General features: G+C 55.2%; 1 protein-coding gene across 2 annotated transcripts in view; it reads right to left on the bottom strand.

Moving 5' to 3' along the window:
- Positions 1-20,454, bottom strand: part of Cxxc5 (CXXC finger protein 5) — a 33,501-nt gene that overhangs the window by 12,522 nt on the left and 525 nt on the right. The window contains exon 1 of one of the 2 annotated variants that reach the window (XM_015484828.2): positions 20,355-20,451. The exons of the other annotated variant lie outside the window; for it this stretch is intronic. The gene's annotated coding sequence lies outside the window, so the exon portion shown is untranslated. Of the gene's footprint in view, positions 1-20,354; positions 20,452-20,454 lie in introns of those variants that run through there. 2 annotated transcript variants of the gene reach the window in all.

Genomic DNA, 20,454 nt, shown 5'->3' with positions numbered 1-20,454 from the left:
AGCAAGAAGGGGAGGGAGGGAGGGAGGGAGGTGTCGCTGCAGCCCTGGAACACAAAAATAATGAGGCGAGAGGGGCCATGGGGCCGAGCCGGCTGGTTCCGGAGTCGAGTCGCTATCTGACCTTGACAGATGCCACAGCTGGGCGCCTGGAGAGGAGCTGCCGCCACCCGCCGCCACTGTACAGCAGACCCCCCCACCTCCCCTAGGCCAGGGTCGATGGAGGCTCAGGCAGGCCAGCCACTGGCAGCTCCCTACCAGGCGTGAGCAAGGAGACCTTAGTGTGCCTCCCAGAAGCCAGGTGGAGAGGGAGAGAGAGGGTCTGTAGGCAATAGTGAGGCGGGAATGAGGTCTCCCGAGGGTGCCCTAGCCCTCAGGTGTGGCTGTGTGTGCGAGAAACCCACAGAGCTTGTCATTGTGCTTGTGTAGCTTTGCTGTGCTGCCAAGTACGTGTGAAGGGAAGCAAAGTGTGAGTGTGGATGTGACAGAGACAAAGATTGTGCTGTGTGCATCTGTCCTTGGGGTCACACAGAACTAGAGGGACAGGCTAATGTTCCTAAAGTGGGTGTGGACACATCACTCAGGGGTGGTCAGTGATCACTACCCCACCCCCTTCCAGAGCTATAGCTGTCCTGGAGGGTGCAAACCACACTTGTGCTAGGGGTGGGGGGAGGACAAAGAGAGCCATAACAGCCCCCAAGTCCTGTCATTTGCAGATGGAGGAGAGGTACCCTACCACCCTTCCTAGCCAACCTCTCTCCCACTGTGGTAGACGTGTCCACACTGGGTAACAGGCACAGGGCTGGGCACGCCACTCTGGGGATGACAGCAAGGGGCCAGGGTGTGAGCTGCAGGAAGGGATGCTGGGCTGGAGGTGGATTAGCAATTCCGAGCACTGGCTGCATAATTAAAAAATCATTATGGAAGGCAGGCGGGCAGAGCCCAGTGTGAGCTCACGCTTGGAGCGGGCGGGGACACAGCCATGGTGCTCCCCCTCAACTGCTTCCCCGAGGAAAAATCCCACCTGCTAATATAATTATGGAAAAACACTAGCACGGAAATTCTGTTTCAGCAAACAACGGGCCTGAATGTCCAGGACCTGCCTGGCCCCCCATATAGCTAGCAGGCTGTCATTGGTATCCAGGGCTCACAGCAGGGAGGCAGGCCCTGTTGGGTCCAGATTCTGACCTCCACACCTCAGCACCTCCAGAGAGGAGAGGAAAGAGGTTGGGGTGACATATAAAGCCCAGCTCCCCAAGTCCCAAATCCAGGAGGAAACTGGTGGGTCTTGATAGTTTACAAATGGGGAAACTGAGACTAAGGAATCTGAATAAGGTCACTGATTGAGGCGAAGCTGAGCAGGCAGTGGATGCCATGAACCAATGCAATACCCAAGAGCTCAGCACTACCCTTCCCCTGTGGCCCAGCTTCCTTCTCATCAGCCACCCGCAGCCCCTTCTGCTCTGGCTGCTGATAAGCATCTCTCCCTGACTCTGAAGGGGACCGTGCACCCCAGCACCTCAGGAGCTGTGCTCCACCGTGGGGGTGTGCTGGATCCCAGGCTCCAGTTCAGACACAGGGCGTCCTGGGCTCATCTGGGTTAAGCCAGGCAAGCAGAGCTGGCTCCTGCCCGAGAAAGGCGGCCAGCTCTGGGGCACAGGCCCCAGAAGGGCAGGAACAGCCGCCATCACCTCGGGCCTGGAGCGGGCAGCGGGCGGCGCGGGGAGGGAGCTGGGCCTAATTAGTCGGCCTGGGACCCGGCGGGCGCCGGGCGGCAGACGCGGCGGCCGAGCCGCACAGGCACGTCCGCGGCCGGCCGGGAGGCGGCGGGAGCCGGGAGACTGTGGCGCCCCGAGACGCGGCGGGGCAGGCGGCCTGGGAAGGCCTGGGCCAAGGAGATTCCGCAGCGCGCAGGCCTGCCTCCCCTCACTCTCCGGTGCCACCAGGCGCAGCAATTAGAGGCTTTCAAAGTTTGTCCTTAATTGGTTTCATTTTTGCCTCATAAATGATTCATGGCCCCGGAGGTCTGGGAGGCGGAGGGAGTGGCAGGGGAAATTTGGGGAGGATTTCGCCTGGGGCCAGCCCCCCTACCTGGTTGGGGAGGGGCATGGCTCCAGCCCAGTGGATGAGAGGGACTGGGGAAGCCTTGGGCAGGTGGGACCCTGCAGCAAAAATAAAAACCCAGGCCTTTTTACAGCTAATTAGGCACTGCAACTTCTCTGCAGACCAAGAGCTGTGTCCAGGCCCAGCTACCACAGCTGCTGGGCCCTGGGAACATGAACAATAACGCAATGACAACAAAATAACAACGTCAGAAGTAATAATAACGGTGGCAAACACTCAGAGCTTTTACTAGGTCCAGGCACCAGCTAAGAACAACATAGGCATTATCTCTTCAGCCCCCCACCTCCCAGCACTAAAGGAAGAGGTACTTAAATCCCTGTTTTACAGATGAAGAAACTCAGGCTCAGAAAGATTTAAGGTCCCCCCAAACCCTGCCTTAAAAAAATATTTTTTAGTTGTGATGGACACAATTACCTTTATTTTTATGTGATGCTGAGCATCAAACCCTGTGCCTCACCTGTGCTAGGTGAGCAGGGAGAGCACCCTATCACTGAGCCACAACCCCAGCCCAAGTTCTGCCCTTTGACCCCTGCCTGATGTCAGAATCCCTCACTCCCCAAGGTCATGGACAAGGATGAAAGTCTGGTATTAGGAACATAGCCTGTCAGGTGGGCCAGGGCCCCCAGGAAATCTAGGAATGGTAATTATTTCTTCAGGGAATGCCCCAGAGGGCACCAAGTGGTCCTACAACCACCGAAGCCAACTTAGCTCTGCCCCTCAAATAGGCTGCATGACCTTGGCTGAACAATGTCTTCATGTGACCCATATGTAAGATGGAAACACACTTTTGAACAACCAACAATAAAAAATAAAAAAAAAAAAAAAAGATGGAAACACACAGAAGTCCTATGACCAATGGGTCTGTCCAGTGCTAACCCTGTGCTGGGCACCGAGACAGAGAAGAAATTTCATGGAACTCACCTCAGGGACATACACAGAAGAATTTAACAATTTATGCAGAGAACCTTGAATATTCAGCCAGGGGGCTAACGGGATGGGGAATGATGGGGACATAGAAGGGAGAGCTTCTTGGAGGAGGCGAAGTGGGCAAAGGAAGTTCCCTATTACCCCATACTCGGCCCACACAGGATGGCCAGGGTGTGGGTATGGCCACAAAGATTGGGGTCAGGCCTTGAAGAAACCCAGAACTATGGACACACCAGACAGATGTGAGATATGAAGTTCCCAGATCTGCCTGCCCATAAAGGGTACTTTTTTCCCCTGAGGGTAGATGCTGGATAACTGACACCCTCCACCCAGGCCTGCTAGTTGTTTGTTCTTGGCTGCTTCGCAAACATCACCTCCTCTCAGATTCTTCAGTTCCTTGGTCCCAACCCCACGCATTCATTGAGTTCCCCTCCCAAACCCACTGGCCTCTCAGGCCCCATTTACGGCTTGGTCCCACATGGTTGGCTCCCTTCTCTCCCACCCAGCCCACCTCCACCACGCAGTGAAAAAGCCTGGTGCCAGGGCCAAACACTTCAAGTGGTTATGCCTCCCTGTACCCCACCATGGCTTCTGAATGGCTATGTGATCACCCCTACTTCTTAGATGAAGAAATGAGCCTCAATGAAAGGAACTGCCCAAGGTCACACAGCTTGGGGAACCCAGACCAACAATCTGGAGAACCCCTTGTTTCTCACCTTGGTGGCCTCCTAGGGATTTAGGACCCTGACCTGTCCCAGCCCTTCCCCTACCTGGAGAAAGTCTGCCCACACTCCTCCAGAAATAGGGACTTAGTTCAGCTGAAGCTTGTGGTCAGTGGTCCTGTGGGGAGTCCAGAGGAAGTGGGGGTCCACATGTACCCCAAGACCCTTGAGGTATGTTGCCTCCAGTCTCATCCCAGCTGGGTGTTGCTGAGAATTGGGTGTGGGAAGCCCCTACCTGTATACACAAAGGACAACAAATATGTTGGTGGGGGAGGGCAGTGGGAGGAGAAGGATACAAAATAAATACTGCTGGGGTGATGGATTGGAGGGGGCTGGCTATGTTCCATGATCCCCTCCTTAGGGAACAGTCAATTTTAAGGGCTCTATCACCCACTCTTTGAAGGGGGCTGCTTATGGGTTCCAAAGAGCTGGGGTGTTCATCCTTTGGGAAGAAGACTAAGCTTCATGCCCCTCCTACCTGATGCTGCTAGAGGACAGGTACAACAACCTGGGCATTTGCACAATGGGCACGGTAGTGTCCTTCCGGCCCTTTGCAAAAAGCTTTAAGAATAGGCTTAGTGGTTTTTCTTGAGAAAAGAAGTTTGAAAAAAATGGACAAAACATTCATTGGTCTATGTTGGCTGGGGGTACTTGAGACACTGTGATCCACGTACAGTGGAAGCTGACAATGGCTCGCCGGACACACAAACAAGTGGCTGAGATTCACCTTCAGTGAGTCTAGTCAATAAACCCTGTCTGTGTGCCCACTCTGGGCCAGGACACTGGTCTGCTCTTTGCTCCTCACTGTCCATCTACCTGTCTCAGGGCTGCCCAGCTGGGTCACTGGGGTCCCCCTCCCCAGCCTGCCCAGGAAGCCACATGTCTCCTGTGGGTCAGCACTGACGTCAACAAGACCAGCCGGGCGTGGAGCCCGCCACCTCCGGAACCACCAATTAATTAACTTTTTTCAAATTAATTTCCCAAGCAAAATTCCATAATTACATGTGTCTCCATCAGCCCAAGCTGGGCAGGCAAGAGGACCCCACATGAGGTAGAACATGGAATGAGGGGTGTCCAAGCTAGTCCTGGGACCAGGTTAGAGAGGCCACTGGGGATTTGGTTTCACTGTGGCAGTATGTTTACTTGGCTTCCTTATGGGGAGGGGGCCAAGAGGCCAGAGCCCTCAGCCAGTGAGCCAGAAGGCGAGGGACTCAGAGACCTGTGGCCTGCCCAGCTCATCCTGCTGCCCCCATCCTCCACCCCAGTGCCCCTAAACCACAACGGATTTTGGCATGGCCCAGTAGCAGTACATGCATTGCGAGGCTGAGGAGGCCGTGGCTGCGGCGTTCTAATTTCCCAAAGGGGCTGAGATTAATTAGCTCACACACAGGCGCAGAGAGGGAGAGGAGAGGGGGAGCAGGGGTGGGCAGCTTCAGGAGAAGAGCTGGCTGGCGCTCCCCCCTGCCCGCCCAGCAGGCAGTCAGGCGGCCTTGACAGCCTGGGTGCTCTGAAGGTCAGTGGCCAAGTCGGCTGAGCCAGCAGACTGGCACCGTCTCCTTCCCAGAATTCTCAAGACCAAGGCTGGAGGGACAGGAAGCTGGAGGACTGGGTGGGGGAGGGGCCCCACTGTCACTCTCATGGAGTCTAGCTAGGTGCTCTGTACTCACCATCTTGCTCCACCATCAGAGAAGTCCAAAGAGGTAGGCACCATTTCACAGATGAGGATGCTGAGGCTCAGACTGAGTGTGGCAGTGACTGGCTGAGGTCACACCCAAGTTGTAGACAATGAAGGTGAGCCTGAAATGCAGGTTGCCCAACTCTAGTGTCCACCCTGCTCCCATATTCCTGTGCCACAGTAGAAGCTCAGGACCTGGGGGGACCTGAGGAGTGAATGCCAGTCATGGGTTTGTGAGTGGGAAATGAACTTACCCCTGCCTCTGAGCATGTGTAGGGTGGACGCAGTCATTTCACAGATGAAGAGACTGAGACCAAAAAGGGGAAGTGATCTGACTGAGGTGAGGAGTAACCTCCAGCAAAGTCAACCTGGCTTGGGGACCTTTAGTGAGTCCCCCAGGGCCACATGGAGCTGGCGGCGATTTTTGGCTAAGCAACAAGATTTGGGGGTGGAGGGGATCCACAGGCTGCTCCTGTGTACTGAAGAGGAAGTATACACTGAAGGGAACTTTCTCAACAATTGCCTGCAGGGTTTCCCAAAGAAAAGCAAGGAGCCCCCAGCAAGGTGGGGATGGGGGAGGTGTGTGACCCTGAGCAAACCCCTAGGTGGCTCTCCTAAGCCTAGCAATGGAGTTTCCCAGAACTTGTTTGCAGATCCTTGCAACCTCAAGGGGCAACAAGCTGCTCTCAGGGGCATTCCCTACCCTCAGCCCCCAAGTGAGACATTTCCCATGCTGAAGCCATAGCCAAAGGGGCTCACCCTTCCAAGGACTAAAGGCCCCAGCAGTCCCAAAGCCCTTGGGTTCAACTTGGGGAGTGCCTCCAGTAGACAGCAGAGAGTCCTAGGACAGTTAAAACGGGGGAGGGAAAAGGGCTGGCCCAACTATGAATATGACTCAGCATGTGTGATCACGCATGGTGGGGAGCCCCTCTTCTCATAGGCACAGGCTAAAGCCATGGAAGGGTCCATCTGGACTCCAAGAGTCAGGGTTCCTTTCCTTGCTCTGCAGTCTTCAGCCTAGGTGACTGCAGACAAGTTGCTGAACTTTGCTGAACTCATGTCTTGTGCGGTGAAATGCAGATGTCAGCCCTAACCCATCAAAGCCCTGGAGAAGACACATGCGAAACTCTTGGTTTTGGGTCAGCATGCAGTAGGTTCTCAACATACGATAGCTGTGTTATTTTTTATTGTCATCATCTGCCAGCATGAGTGTCAAGGACAGCTCAGGCCTGGAACATTAGATGACCTAGGTGGTAGCCCCAGTTCTGCCACTGCTCGAATTTAAGCTCAAAGCCAATCCCCTCATGACTATTTCCCTAGCCCCAATACAAAGGACCCCCAGCCCTCTGCCCTGCAGGCCCATGGGGAGCTGATGAGCATATGGTAGGGTCTGACGGTTATGTTACATATAAGGAGAGTAATACCAGCTGGCCAGATCTGTACCTGTACTTCCTCTTCTGGCCACAGGAAGAACCCACCTATACCTCCTGCGGCCCTTTCCTCCTACCTCCCCAGCCCCCAACCCATGCCTGCTCTAGTTGGCACTTCTTAGATCTTCCAGTCCCAACAGCCCTGCCACATGGGCAGGTGCCAAGCCCCTCACATTCTGCTAAGGCCCCATTTGCAACCTGGAAGTTTCTGCTCAAGTCCAACTTGTTGTGGCCTTGTTGTGTGTGCTAGGTTAGAGAACAGAAAAAGCCTTGGAACTAAGGTTGGCTCTTTCCCTTTTCTCCCATATTGTGAAGCCTCCAGGAATTTATCCGAGAGATAGGCTCCTCTATCCTGGGCCCAACCCATGCCCACCCAGCTTAGCCTCCTCATTCAATCAAGCACATGCAGCATTCCTATCAGACAACAGTCTTAGAGAAAGCTAAGATATTCTAAGTAAGCCAAGAAAAATTTCAGGCACAGGGTGTTGGACTCCCCGGAAGGTGTGACAAAGTAAGTACTGATGAGAATATACCCTATCATCTACTTTTGTTGTTTCTGTGGTGATGGGGATTGAACCTAGGACCTCACAAATACTAAGCATGCACTCTACCACCGAGCTACACCCCTAATCCTCACCATTTATTTTAGGTCCTACAACTTTAAGACAGATGAGGTTTATATCTATTTTATAGGTGACAAAAGTGAGGTCAGAAAGGTTGGCAGGCTGGTTATAATTACACAGCAGGAAGTAACCAAGCCAGGCATCCAGGCCTGTCTAATTCAGGGTCCAGGGCTCAGGATGGCATCCAGTCTTGTTTTCCTTTGGATGCCTGGGTTCTCTTCTCTCCTTGACCACTGTCCAGGCCCTTAGGGAGGAGACCTCTAAAGCCAGAAGGTGGAAGTTTTCCTGGGCCCAGAATGATCTGCAGTCTGGGTATTAGGAAACAGTGTCCAAATCCCTTAACAATCATGAAGCCATTCCATTAGACTCAATACTCTCTTAGTTTCCAGTATATGGAAAATAGGCCTGCCTTCAGTTTTGTCCAGGCCAAGGAAAACATGTCCCAGCCTCAGTGGTGGGACAAAGGCTTAGAGACGCACTGAGGGTATCTCTCCAGCCCAGCAGCCCAGGATCTCCTCCTATTCGGGGCAGCACCACACCAATTTGCAAGGCTACAGACTAAGAAACAGGGATGTATTCTAAGTCTCAGGGTGATGGTTGAAAGGTGGGGGTGAGGGGCACTAGATAATTGGGGCCCTGGGAACCAAGGGGACAGAGAAAACCCCCAAGTGGAGTAAGCAGGGAGGACAGACTCCTGGGACACAGTTCACTGGATCAGGGGCTGTTGTTCCTTTCCCAATCCCTGGCACCCCCCCCATTTCTCACAGACCCCACCTTGAATGGGGAGAGCAACTGGCCACTGGGCACTCCTGGGGAAATCAGCTTCTCTGCCCTCTGCCCCATCTACCCAACTTACTCTGCTCAGGCCAGCGCTCCCCACTGGAGGGTAAGTAGGTCCCCTAGTAGGGCCACACCAGCCTGGTGATAGGGAAAAGCCCCTATCCAAACCTCACAGAATCAGATGACATCATGGCTGAGGGTCAGGCCTCTTTTGTGTGAGCCTTAACGGGGGAAGGGAGCCCTAACTACATCAGATGGGAACATGTATAGGTGTGTGCACCAGGATCTGCTGTCAGTCCTCCTGGACTAACCCTATGGTCTCACCTGGGTATGAACTATGACCTCAGGACCACTAGTCCGAGCTGTGACAGGATGAAGTAGACATACAGCTGCCTTACTGGTGCAGGGTCTGAAAGGGCAAGTGTGGCCTCCTCCCAAGGGGCCCACCCCTGTGTAACCATGTATGTCTGTTTCCCTAGGTCTGTGCCAGTTACGCACACACCAGGGGCCAGGGTTGTAACAGTGAGTGTGCTTCTGAAGGGCCCACAACATATGTGACCAAGTCTGTGCCACACCATGTAGAATTAAGTGTGCTCTGTATGACCATGTCTGTCCTGTATGGCCCTAAGTGTGCCACATGTGGGGGTGCGTGAGTGCGTGTTCTGCCTGCCAGGCCGCAGGGCCTCGCAGGGCTGCTGGGGATGGGGTGACTCACGTCTCCTGAGCTAATCCCGCCACCCGCCTGCCCAGCTCACCCTGCTCTGCTGGGCTCATGGCCGCCAGCGCAAGAGGTGTGTGGGGGGAGACGCGGGCAGACGCGGCAGGGAGGCTGGCTTGATAAATAACCTGCTGCTTCCCCAGGCCTTTGCGAAGGGGAGGCTGCATCACAGAGCAGAGGGAGGGAGAAGCGGGGGAGGCAGCCCTGGCCCCCCAGGCTCCTGGCTGCCCTGGCCCCCACAGTCCAGGCTGCGGCTCCGGTTCCTGTTTCATCGAAACCTGAGCTGGGAAAAGCCTATCGGGTCATCTTGCCTGTCCCGCCGGCCGCCAGGCCCAGGCAAGCTGCCCCTCAGGGGACAAACCCGCAGCCTGGCCTCCCAGCCAGTGGGTGGTGGGTGGGGGGGAGGATATTTCTGTCCAGGCCTAAATGAAGCTCCAGGCCTGTGTGTGCACCCCCCAACAGCTGCTCCTAGAGGGGCCCCTCAGCTCTGCAGAACTAAATATAGCCCCCACCCCAGCAAACCCCAATGTTCACCTCTTCCCATTGGCCCCACCCACATGAGGGCGGAGGGAAGGTTAGGAGTCCACTGTTTGACCTCAGGGCAGTATATTCACCTCTGGGCTCTCAGCTGTGAAAAATCAAGTATTACTCAGCTCTGGGCCCCTGTCCTGTTTAATAGGATCTATTGGGAATAGACCACAAAGGCAACCAAGTTGGGGTCTTTGCATAAGGATAACAAGGGCTTAGGTCCTCTCTCCACAGCACTCCCGCTGCTTTTAGGCTTATAAACATGACCCCCTCCATCCTGCTTGTTCCTTACCCAGCCGGGCAATACCAGGCTCCTCCAATCTGCCCCAGCCGGACCCTGGCCAGGAAACAAGTTGTGCCAGGCTTGGGGTGGGGTGGGGGCAGAGAAGACAGCTGCTATTTCCTGGAGGCCACAGTTGGGTACAACCCGGATTCTTGCCTGGCTCCACACTCCACCAGAGAGCTCTGGGCCCTTGACAAGGTGCCCCCTTCGGGTGTTAGCACCACCATCAGACCCCAGTCAGGATAGTTCCCACTCTCCTCACTGCCTTGGCACAGGCAGAAGAAGATGCCTAAAGGACTAGGTAGAAACAGTATCTCTGCAGGGTTCAACAGGCCTGCAGGCAGCCCCAGCTTCCCTCCTCCTGCCTGCCTGCCCACCCGGCTGCTTCCCCCAGCCCCACATGCACCAAATTCCCCACATGCCTGTCTGTCTCTGACAGCTCACGCAAATACTTGGCTGCGCGGGCACCCGCTGTTCTGAGCCCGCTGTGCCTCCTCCCCTGCCTTCCCGGGGGGCTCTGCAGTCGCAGCCAGAGATGGGAGGGGGCCAGAGACAAGAAGCTTGGTGGGCAGCAGCAGGGAAGCAAGGGCTGGAGGGACCAGCCTCAATTCCAAAGCACCACCTCAAGCCTGGGGGCCTGAGGGACCTGGGAGGCCACTGTGAGCCAACCCTGGCTGGGCAGCAGCTGCCAACGCCCCCGCTGCCCCCCGGAACCTCCCAGGAGGATCTCCCGGAGGCCTTCCACTCGCCTGGGCCGAAGAAACAGCATCTGCCACCCCCGCGGTGGCAGCTCAGGACAGGGTGGAGGGTACCACGAGGCCCCAGGGGAAAGCTTTAAAATCTGGACTATGGCCGGGCCCCTCCTGACAGCCCTGGCCCCCCACCACATAGCACGGGAGGTGTGTTCCAGCCCTCGGCAGTGTGAAGGGCACACCCGTCCAGCTGCCAGGACTGGGATGTCTCCACGTGGACTGCGAGGAGCCTCCCACTGCTCTCTGTCCTGCTTGCCTAGTCCCTCTCCCAGGAGACCAGAGGAGGAAACGCTTCCTGAGAACAGCTGGGATTTTCCGCTGGACACTCCCTCGCTGGCCAGCTTCTTACCTCTCCAGTCACCCCTTCCACCCAATCACATCCCATCCCATTTCTGGAGTCAAGGATTCCCCATTCCCCAGCATCCGGCACGTATCCAGGTACAGCACAGCCACTAAATGACTGACCTAGTGGAACAACATCCTCCATTTTGCAGATGGGTATACTGAAGTCAGGGGAGATTGCTGAGAGCTCTAAGCCTCACAATCTGGGATCTTCCTAAAAGAATGATTTGGGTCCTCTATCATTGGCTTCCCATAATTTCTGCCCAGGGAACCAGGTTGACTCCCCCAGGTTTCTTGGGGCACTAAGGTGACTCCAAGCAGGACTTCTCAGTATACGAGGGCCAAATGCTCTGTGGCTCTTCTGGACCACTCTTTAGACTCTCTACTGCCTAAAAGTGGCCCTGGAAAAGAATCCTAGTCTTATTGTTTCTATAACGCTAGTCTGTGGGACAAAACCTCTCCCCATTGCACAGATGGGGCTGCTGAGGCCCCCAGGGGAGGGGAGCTGCAGGCAGCCATGAGTCAGAGGGGGAGCTGGGAAGTCGCCCGGCCCTGCCGGCTGTCGCTGGGAGAAACAGCCCGCATTTCCTCCTCACACTGATGCCTCGGGAAGCGTGGGCAGCAGGCAGGCCGCAAGGAAGACCCCTCCTGTGCCTGCAGGCCAGGCCGTCCCTGAATCCCCTCACTGCCTGATGGCCCATAGTCCACCCCTGCAGGCAAAACTGGCATTTTTGTCTCAGGTTTTGTCCCAGGCTTGTGTCACCTGAGGGCTCCAGGCTCTATGACCTTAGGGAAGCTCCTCCCCACAGAGCATTACTGTCCCCTACCATCAAACAGAAGACTGAAACATGAGGGACCATTCATACTTCCTTCCCACAGGAAAACCCATGGTTCTGTGATTCTAGAATCCCAACATGACAAGAGTCATGACTTGAAAATCCTTCCATTACAAGGAGTTTATGATTCCAGTCTCTTGTCACTAAAAATTCTAAACCACCAAGATCAGACAGCCCCAGGAAGAAAGAGGACCATGTCTACCCCTCCTACTGCTGTAGGTCCAGTCAACCAATTGCTCATCTAGCTTTGGGGGAGGTGGGTCAGGCAGGAGAGGGGCTGGGTTTCTCCCATGGGGTCAACAGGAACTAACAAGAAGCTGCGGAGGGGCGGGGAGAGTCTGGGTCTGGGGAGGAGCCGGACTAGGCCAAGGGACAAGCCACCTCCTCCTAGCACACAAAACCACTGATGTCGCAGATGTCAGGAAACAAGCCTGCACCATAGCAGGAATGGGAGGCAGGGGGGCTTGACAGCCTGCATTCCCACCCTGTGGCTCAGAGAGAGGACTCTATGGGTCAGGTCAGGGCTGATCTCCCTGCTTCTCAGGTTCCAAGCCAAGCTCCACGCTTCACCTTCCTGTCTTCACCACCCACTACTTCCTCCTTCCAGCCACAGTCCCCTCACCTCCCATGCCAGCTGGCAGTCAGCCAAAACAAAGGCTCCCAAGCCCACTTGACAGATGAAAAATTGAGGTCCATGGAGAAGATAGGACCGGTCCTGCCTCACTGCCTCAGCAGACTGTTGGTCTCTAGCTGTGTCATTCAGCCCTGACCCTACTTCACTTCCCAGAATCCTCTATGGGCCAATGGGTGTCCACACAGCAGTCTGTTCACCAGCACATCCCACATGCCCATTTTCCTTGAGAATACTCATCCTCACATTGAGTTGTCTGGTCATTCATCAGTTCATTCCTTTATTCACCCAACTAGCCAATCAGCCCATCTCCTTGCCTCATGTCAGGCCCACTGCCAGGGGTTAGGGTGCCACAAGGGGGAAGCAGAGCAAGGCTTGTGTTCACAAGCACTTAGGGAGTCTGTTCCATATGTAACCAGGTACCAGGGAAGACGCTGCAAACACCACATATATAGACCAACGCTGGCTGTCTTCATAGTGTTCGTACCCTGTCAAGGGCTCTGCCAGAACTCAATCCCACTTGTCAGTCACAAACTCTCCCAGCCTCAGTTTCCTCCTTTCTCTAAACAGATGTTAACAGCACCCAACTCACTGGACTACTGGGAGGACTAAAGGAGGCAAAGGTCAGAAACACAGAGGCTGCCCCTGCAAGGGCTTAGGATGGGCCAGCCATTGTCACTGCCATTGTTACAATATCTGATCCTAACAGTGATAATAGTTGGGGGCTGCAGCTCAGTACAGCAGCAGCGAAATATCTTCAGCACTTACTTGGTGCCAGGCACTGAGGGTACAGGAAGGAATCACTGCCACATCCCATTGCAAGGCTGGCAAGGAGCGGGCTCAAAATATCCCTGTAAGCATCTGATGAATGAGGGAATCAATGACAGGAGGCAAGGACCTGCCTCCAAGGAAGGAATAACCCAACATGTGTGTCCATGGGAAAGGGAGTCTTTCTGCATATGTATGTGCAAGCACTCAGCTGCGCACGCATGTGTGCTTGTGTGAGGAACCAAGGGGACCAGTGATACAAGGACACAGCCACTCAAGCTCTCCCCCTTCCCCAGTGATTGCAGCTGAGTTGAGGGGACTGTGGCAAGAGTAGGGACCAGGCCTGGTGAAGAGAAGCCTGGAAAGATGTTTTGCATAATTCTGGCCATCACATTACAGACCTAGGTTAGGCCCCTGAGTAGGGGTGCACAGGAGTGTAGGGGGGTAGTACTGGGTGCCAGGACTCTGTGCCCTCACTGTATACCCATACCAGCATGGGCCACATGAGTTTCTGCTGGCAGGCCAGGCAAATCGGAGGTCAGAGGAGGTCACAGGCAAGGGGGGAGCAGTGGGCCCAAGGGCTATGTGGGGTCTGCCAGACAGAGGAGGGCGGGCACAGGGCTCCCTGGGGGCCACCAGGCAGGCCTGGCTCTGCCCTGTTGGGGACAGCAGCTGGAGGGGAGTAAATATAGCGCGGGACGTCCCAGCCACATTCCTGGGAGGCCAGTGCAGCCGCCTGCTCACTGCTCCAAGCAGAGCAGCAGCCAGGGCTCAGAGTTGCCACTGCCCTCTTCCCAAACAAACAGAAAAATAAATAAAACCAGCTCTCACAGGGCGGCCAGCACAGCTGGGGGGAGGGGGCAGGAAGGGGTAGACCCAGGGGGCGAACAAGCAGGCAGACCAGTTGCCGAGGTTTCTGTTCCAGTGGGAAGGAGGCAGCCGACAAAAGAGGAAAATGGAGGAAAGGGGCAGAGGGACAGTCAGAGATGTCAGGGAAGGGGGGAGAATCCTATGAGAGATGGAGGTACAGACCGATCGAGAAAGGCAGGGAACGCAGCAGGGGCAGACGCAGTGGGGGATAGGCAGGCAGACAAAGGGGGCCATGTGGGCTGGGGCAGGGGGCTGGTTTGAAGGGCCATGAAATATTAAAAAGCCCAGGCTAGTGAGTGACAGAGGTCACAGAAAGCAGGAGACTAGCCAGGGAGTGCTAGGGGACCCTGAGGCAGAAGGCTGCCCCACCACCTCCATCACAGCCAGTCTCCCCAGCTCTCCTGCTATGAGTTCTCCTTGCTGTCTTTCCATTGAGAGAAGACAGGCTGAGGATGGGAGGGGCTGCAGGGGTCAGTGATGGGAGGGAGACCTTTGCAGTTCCCTTCCCTTGGGCTGATCTGCGCACAGCCAGCCTTCCACAGAGCTGCCAGCCACCCTAGCAAGAAAGCCAGGAGGCCTGTCAGCACAGCCACTGCCATGGGCGCCTCCTGGGAAAGGAGGGGCAGACGTTCAGCTTCCCCTTCCCAGAAAATAATCAGCCAAGCCACCAATTTTCAGAGACCTGCAGGGAAGGAAGGCTGTGCCTCACAGCTCAGCTGAGCCAGCAGGTCATCCCTGGGCCTCATTACCAGCCTCATGACCTTGGTCAGCCCCTGGTCCCAGAGCCCGTATCTTCACTAGTCCTATCCACCCCAGGCTTGGTGTGAGGAAAGAAAGGGCAGAGAACTTGCTGGGGCCAAGCATTTAATCCTCTCATGTGACCTCTAAGGTCAGCCCTCTGTCAGTCCCATTTTACAGATGGGGGAGAGAAACTCAGGCAAAGTGATAGAACTAAGGTACACACCTGTAATTAGCAAAATGGAGAAGAAATGCTAAGTGTGAGCCAAGTGCTTTTTCTCCTTCCTATTCACTGAAAGATATGAAGTACTCATCACTATAAAAGCCAAATTTTATTGAATGTTAACTGGGAATGCACCTATGCGAACTTCCCTATGCTCACCAAAAATGGTCTTGTGAGGCAGCCATTCTTAACTACCCTGTTTCAGAGATAAAGAAACTCAGATTTGTAGAGATAACGCAACTTGCCAAAAATCATACATCCACTGAGACATTGGTGTGGCCAGGATTTGGAGCCAGGTCTGAAGGACTTCAGAGCTACTGCTCATACACACTTATCTGGGTGGGGCCAAGGGAGGGGATTAGAAGAACTAAGTAGGAGGGGAGCACAGTGGTCCTACTGGCTCCTAGAATGGACAACATGGAAAGGTCAAAAACAAGGTCACAACTGCTGTGCTTAGGGGTGGCCACCAACTGCTCTGGGATCAGGAGGTAGGCAGGGCCTACTGGAAACCAGGAAAGGATGTAGCCTAGGGACTTGACTAGAGTGACCTGTCTGGTCTACCCAGAGCCCCTATACTAGGTAACATGAGCCTTCTTCCCCAGAATGGGGATACTGAAGCTGGTCTAAAAAGGGCCAATAGAGCCCCATCATTTTGGTCCCTCAAATATAACCTGGACTCCAGGGTCCATGTACCAGGAATTTATTACCACCCCCCCTCCAGCCTCTAGTGCTGGTAGAAGGGGGGGGGGGGGTCAAGATCCCTCCTCTCTTCTAGTCACTGCTAGCCCAGAGGGAGGCCAGCATCAGAGGCAGGAAATGAAGAAGAATTTGTGATCTAATTGAGCTGGCGGGGGATTAGGCGGCAGAATGCAATTACAGGGGCTGGAGCTGGGCCAGGGGCACTGACACCCTGAGATGTGGCCTTGCCCAGGTAACTGGGCCCAGGCAGTATCCAGCTAGAGACACTGGACTCAGGGAGGGGGCGCAGGTGAGCAGCGGGTGGGGCCTGAGTGCCCTCCTCAGCATATAGAAGACTGCAGGATTCCAGGTTCATGTGATTCCCAGGAGCAACTTTTACTAGGAATTCTCCCCCAGGGGAATCGATGGCAGCCCCCAGACTCTCACATGAGGAGCAGGCAGATAGGTACACTCACTCTCACAGATTCTGCTCATGCATATACACGCTTGTTTTCATGCTCCCAGGTAAGCTCCACATAACCATGTTCACTTTCACAGGGGCAGACTTTCCAACCTGCACACACACAGCTGTGGCCCTTTGCAGCCACTGACTCCACCAAAGGGGGGGAACATAAAAAAACACCCATGACCTTAAAATCCTTTTATTCCCGTAATCACAGGCTGCCATCACCGTGGATACGCGCTGTCACCCCGGCCCCAGCCTGTCTCCCTCCATGGCTTCCAAAACTCCCAGCAGGCAGGCAGACGGGGAAGCTGCCCAGTTACTGGGGAGGGGGGGAGCCGGGTAGAAGAGATTTGATGCTACACACACACACACACACACACACACACACACACACACACTCTCTCCCTCCCTCTCTCTCTCTCAGGGCCTCAAACAACCAGGAAGGAAGAGACAGAGGGGCAGAGAGAGATACTAAAAGAGAAAGGAACACATAGCTACCAGCTACTGAAGGCCCATACAGCTTAGATAGGCTTACTCCCAGATTTATAAGCATATACAAAACACACAAATACACACAACCACAACCAGACTCTGAAATTTTCAGGCACACACGTAGAGAAAATATACATTCCTAGATCCACAGAGACACATCCAATTTTCCAATTTACAATCTCAGACTCAGAAACATACATTGGGTTTACATGTATAATGCAGCTACACAAGCCCGCATCCACAGATCCATGCATGCTCAGACTCCTGAGACACACATTCAACACACCAATTTCTAGACATACACACACAACTTAGAAACATACATATCCTGAGTCATAAGCACACAGGCCATCCAGTCCCACAATGCAGACCAACTGACTAGTACCACACAGCCTCATCTGTCAGCTGACATTGCCTCTGGCTTTAGCAGGCAGGTGGAGGATTGGAGATTCCTGGGTCTTTGAGGGGGCAGTCCTTTCTCACTGCCTTCAGCCTGGATGGGTGGGCTCAGCACTGGGGGGAGTCAGAGAGAGTGAGGGGGAAGTAAGGGAAGCAGAAAAAAAACTTTAGTGGGATATTCTTGTTGGGCAGTAGCGCGTGAGTAACGGGGGAGGCTTTTTGTGGTCTGGTGAGTTCCAGCTATGAGTGAGAGTTTAACTATTAATACACTTAATCAAGAACACTTCACACACACACACACACACACACACACACACACACAACCACACACACAGGGCCAGGATGGGACCAGTAGGTGGGGGCAGGATTGGGAGAGCCCCAAGGGGAAAAAAATAAAAGGGAAAGCCCCAATCAGGGCCCCAGGAGGCGGGGAAGGGGGTGGAGCTTCTGCCCGGAAAAAGCCTACAGAGTTGGGGCAGTGATTCTGCACCCCCAGAAATACATAGTATGTATAACATTTACATATTAGGCTGATTGAATGAATAAATTAACTACATATAAGCAGAGAGCAATAATAACAACAATAAGTGAGCCTGCCCTATCCCTAGCCAGTTAAAGTATGCTCCAGAGCATTATAGTTGGTAACTAGTTCTGACTGGTCACCACGGGGCTCTAGCAGTAGGCCTGAGTCTGGCTCACCTATATTCTCCCAGACCTCTACCCCATTCTGTACCCTAAAAAGTCAACTGACCTCTGCCCAGCATATATCATTCGCTTCTTTCTGAGGGATACCCCCATCTCCATTCTACCCTCCCATGAAATAGGAGGTGGGGTCCTAAATTCCCAGATGTGGTTCTTTATCCAGATGCAACCCTGCCCCCAGACTCCTATGGGCCTCAGTTTCGCACATGCCAAATGGGTAAAAGACAGGCAAAAAGCTGAAAAGAGGCAAAAAGTTGAGGGTCATGGTGGAGCACATGGACAGACAGCAGGCTTGTGCCATCCTGGGCCCTGGATGCAGAACCCTTCCCAACAGTTCCCTCCCCTTCCCCCACGTAGGCTAACCCAGCCAGGCTGCGTGGACATTCCAGGCCTCACGTGATAAAGAGGAGGCCACTGGTCCTGGGATAAGTCAACAGGCTCTCTTGCACAGGAGAGATAGGAGGCCCAGGCCAGGGTCACCTGCTGAGCCGGGAAAACAACTGAGCCCAAACACACATAAATAAGCCACCAACAGTCAGTCAGTCAGCCAGCCAGTCAAAGCTCTGTCTTCTGCACGGGAACCTCTCTGCCTCCACCTTGGAAAGGAAAGTGGCATGGGGGAGAGGGAGGCTCAAGGCTGGCTAGAGGCTTCCCAAGANGGGGGGGGGGGGGAATCAGACTGTCAACCCCCTCTCCCTCCTCCCCAAGGGGAGAGAACAATTTCGTTCTGGGAGGGGGGTGACAGCTGCAGAGCGGGCCACTCCCCCCCCCCTCAACAAGCTCCAGCTTGATTCTCATCTAGGGAAACTGCTAAATCAACACCATGCCGTTAAGGGGAGGTAGCGCCCTATGTCTCCCCTCACGGATCTCAAAAACGGGATTGGAAGGTGCTTCAGGTTCTAGTTTCTGGGTTCCCAGCAGCAGTTGGGGGGGGGGCTTTCGGGAGGAGGACAAGTCAATCTTAGGCAAGTAAGATCCCCAAAATATCTCATTTAAATGCTCCTAATTTCAGGGACAGAACCCCCCACCCCAGCGGCCGGGGGCAGCTGAGGTGGCGCCTGGCGTTCAAATCGCGCTCCAACAGCTCCAAACAGGTCCGCAGCGACTGTGTTTGCAGCCCCCGCCAGGCGGCCCCAGCGGAAAACTTGAAAGGGACTCTGTTTGCCGGCGGCCCTGGGGCGGCTCCGGCGGGGGCGAGGACCGAGGATCACACACGCCCCCCTCCCCAGAGCTTCCAGAGCAAACGCCAGGAGCGGGGTGGGGCTGGGCCCACTACAAAACCGAGGGCTGCAAACAGCGCCTGCGGCACAGGGAAAGGCGGGGATCGGGAGGATGGTCCGATGACCCCCCTTTCTGCAGCCCCCAATCCAAAGATGCGACTCTTGGACCACCCAGGATCCTGGGGGCAAAGAGGGTGAAACTGCTGAATCTCAGACCCTCGTCGCAGGAGACTAGAGGGAGCAGGTCTTTCCGGATGAGTCACTACAGAACCCCCTCAAATCCACTGGTGCCTCCTTGCAGCCCATGGCACTAACCCAAACTCCGTGTACCCCTTCTGATTCTCGGGGAAGAGGAAAAAAAGAGAGGTTTTGCTCTCTCATTGGATGCTTCAGCTCTTCTGACAGGTCCCGAGATGGACCCCTATTTAAAAACTGGGGTCACTCACTTTCTGTCGATCCTACAAATAAACAAAGCCAGGCGCACCCCGCGCTCCCCGCCGGAAAACAGCCCATTCCGGGCGAGGACAACTTCCCCCAGTCAGAAAATTAACACATTCCTCTCGCGGCGGTTCAGCCCTTCGCTCCGGGGAAGCGAAGGGGAGGGGGGCTCGGGCAGAACTTCAGGGGTAAATTCGGAGCCAGAGCTGCACGGCAGGAGCCTGGGACGCATCCCCCTCCAACAGCCCTGCAGCTAGGGGAAAACCCCCATCCTCCCTCCCTGGCTTTGCACGCTATTTAGCCCACGCGGGGCTTGGGAGGCAGCCCGAAAGGCTCCCCATCGCTGTGGTGGGAGGGAGAGGCTGCGGGGCACGGTGGAAGTGGGGGTGATACTTTCACCGATTAAAAAAAAAAAAAAAGGTCAAACTTGATCAGCCCGCCAGGCACCCCGCGGGCAGCGGGGGCGAGGAGCTGGAGGGGAAATGCAGAAGTGGCCGCCGCCTCTTCCAAGAGGAGGGGGAGGCTCAGCCACGCATGGTCGAAGCCGCTCAGGGCAGTTACCATCGCCCCCAAACACAGGGTTGTGAGTGGGGTCTGCTGCGGGGAGTGCACGCCAGAGATCTCCAAGCAGTCACCCCCGCAGGCGGAGCGCCCGCCTAACACCAAAAGGTGAGGACCCCGGGGCGCCCGCCACCCCAGCGCCCACGATCTGGAGTGATTGGGAAGAGGACGGCACCTCTCAGGAAAAGCCCCAACCCCACTCCACGGCGCCCAGCCCGCCGTCCCCGACCCTAAAACCCCTCTTTTTGTCTGAACTCAGTGATCTGCGACCGAGCATACTGCAGCTTGGGGAGGCTTGGGTATAGAAGCGGCCACCAAACGATCACCGGCGCTAGGTCTCCCAGGCTTCGCGGATCCGCGGCTCAGGTTGCGGGAGCCCCCCGCCCCTCCCAAACACCGACCCCTCCTTCCCCGTCCCTAGCTTTCCGCACCTGAACTTCGGGGGAACCCGCGCAGCCAAACTTTCCGCCGACTTCCAGCGAACTCCGGCCCCGGCCGCGCACCGAGCCCCGGGGGAGGAGAGGGAGGCTA

This window comes from Marmota marmota, unplaced genomic scaffold, assembly GCF_001458135.2.
Source record: "Marmota marmota marmota unplaced genomic scaffold, marMar, whole genome shotgun sequence".
In the NCBI taxonomy this organism is placed as follows: domain Eukaryota; kingdom Metazoa; phylum Chordata; class Mammalia; order Rodentia; family Sciuridae; genus Marmota; species Marmota marmota.
The sequence above is the reverse complement of the archived record's forward strand: the minus strand, read 5'-3'. Positions and strand labels throughout refer to the sequence as shown.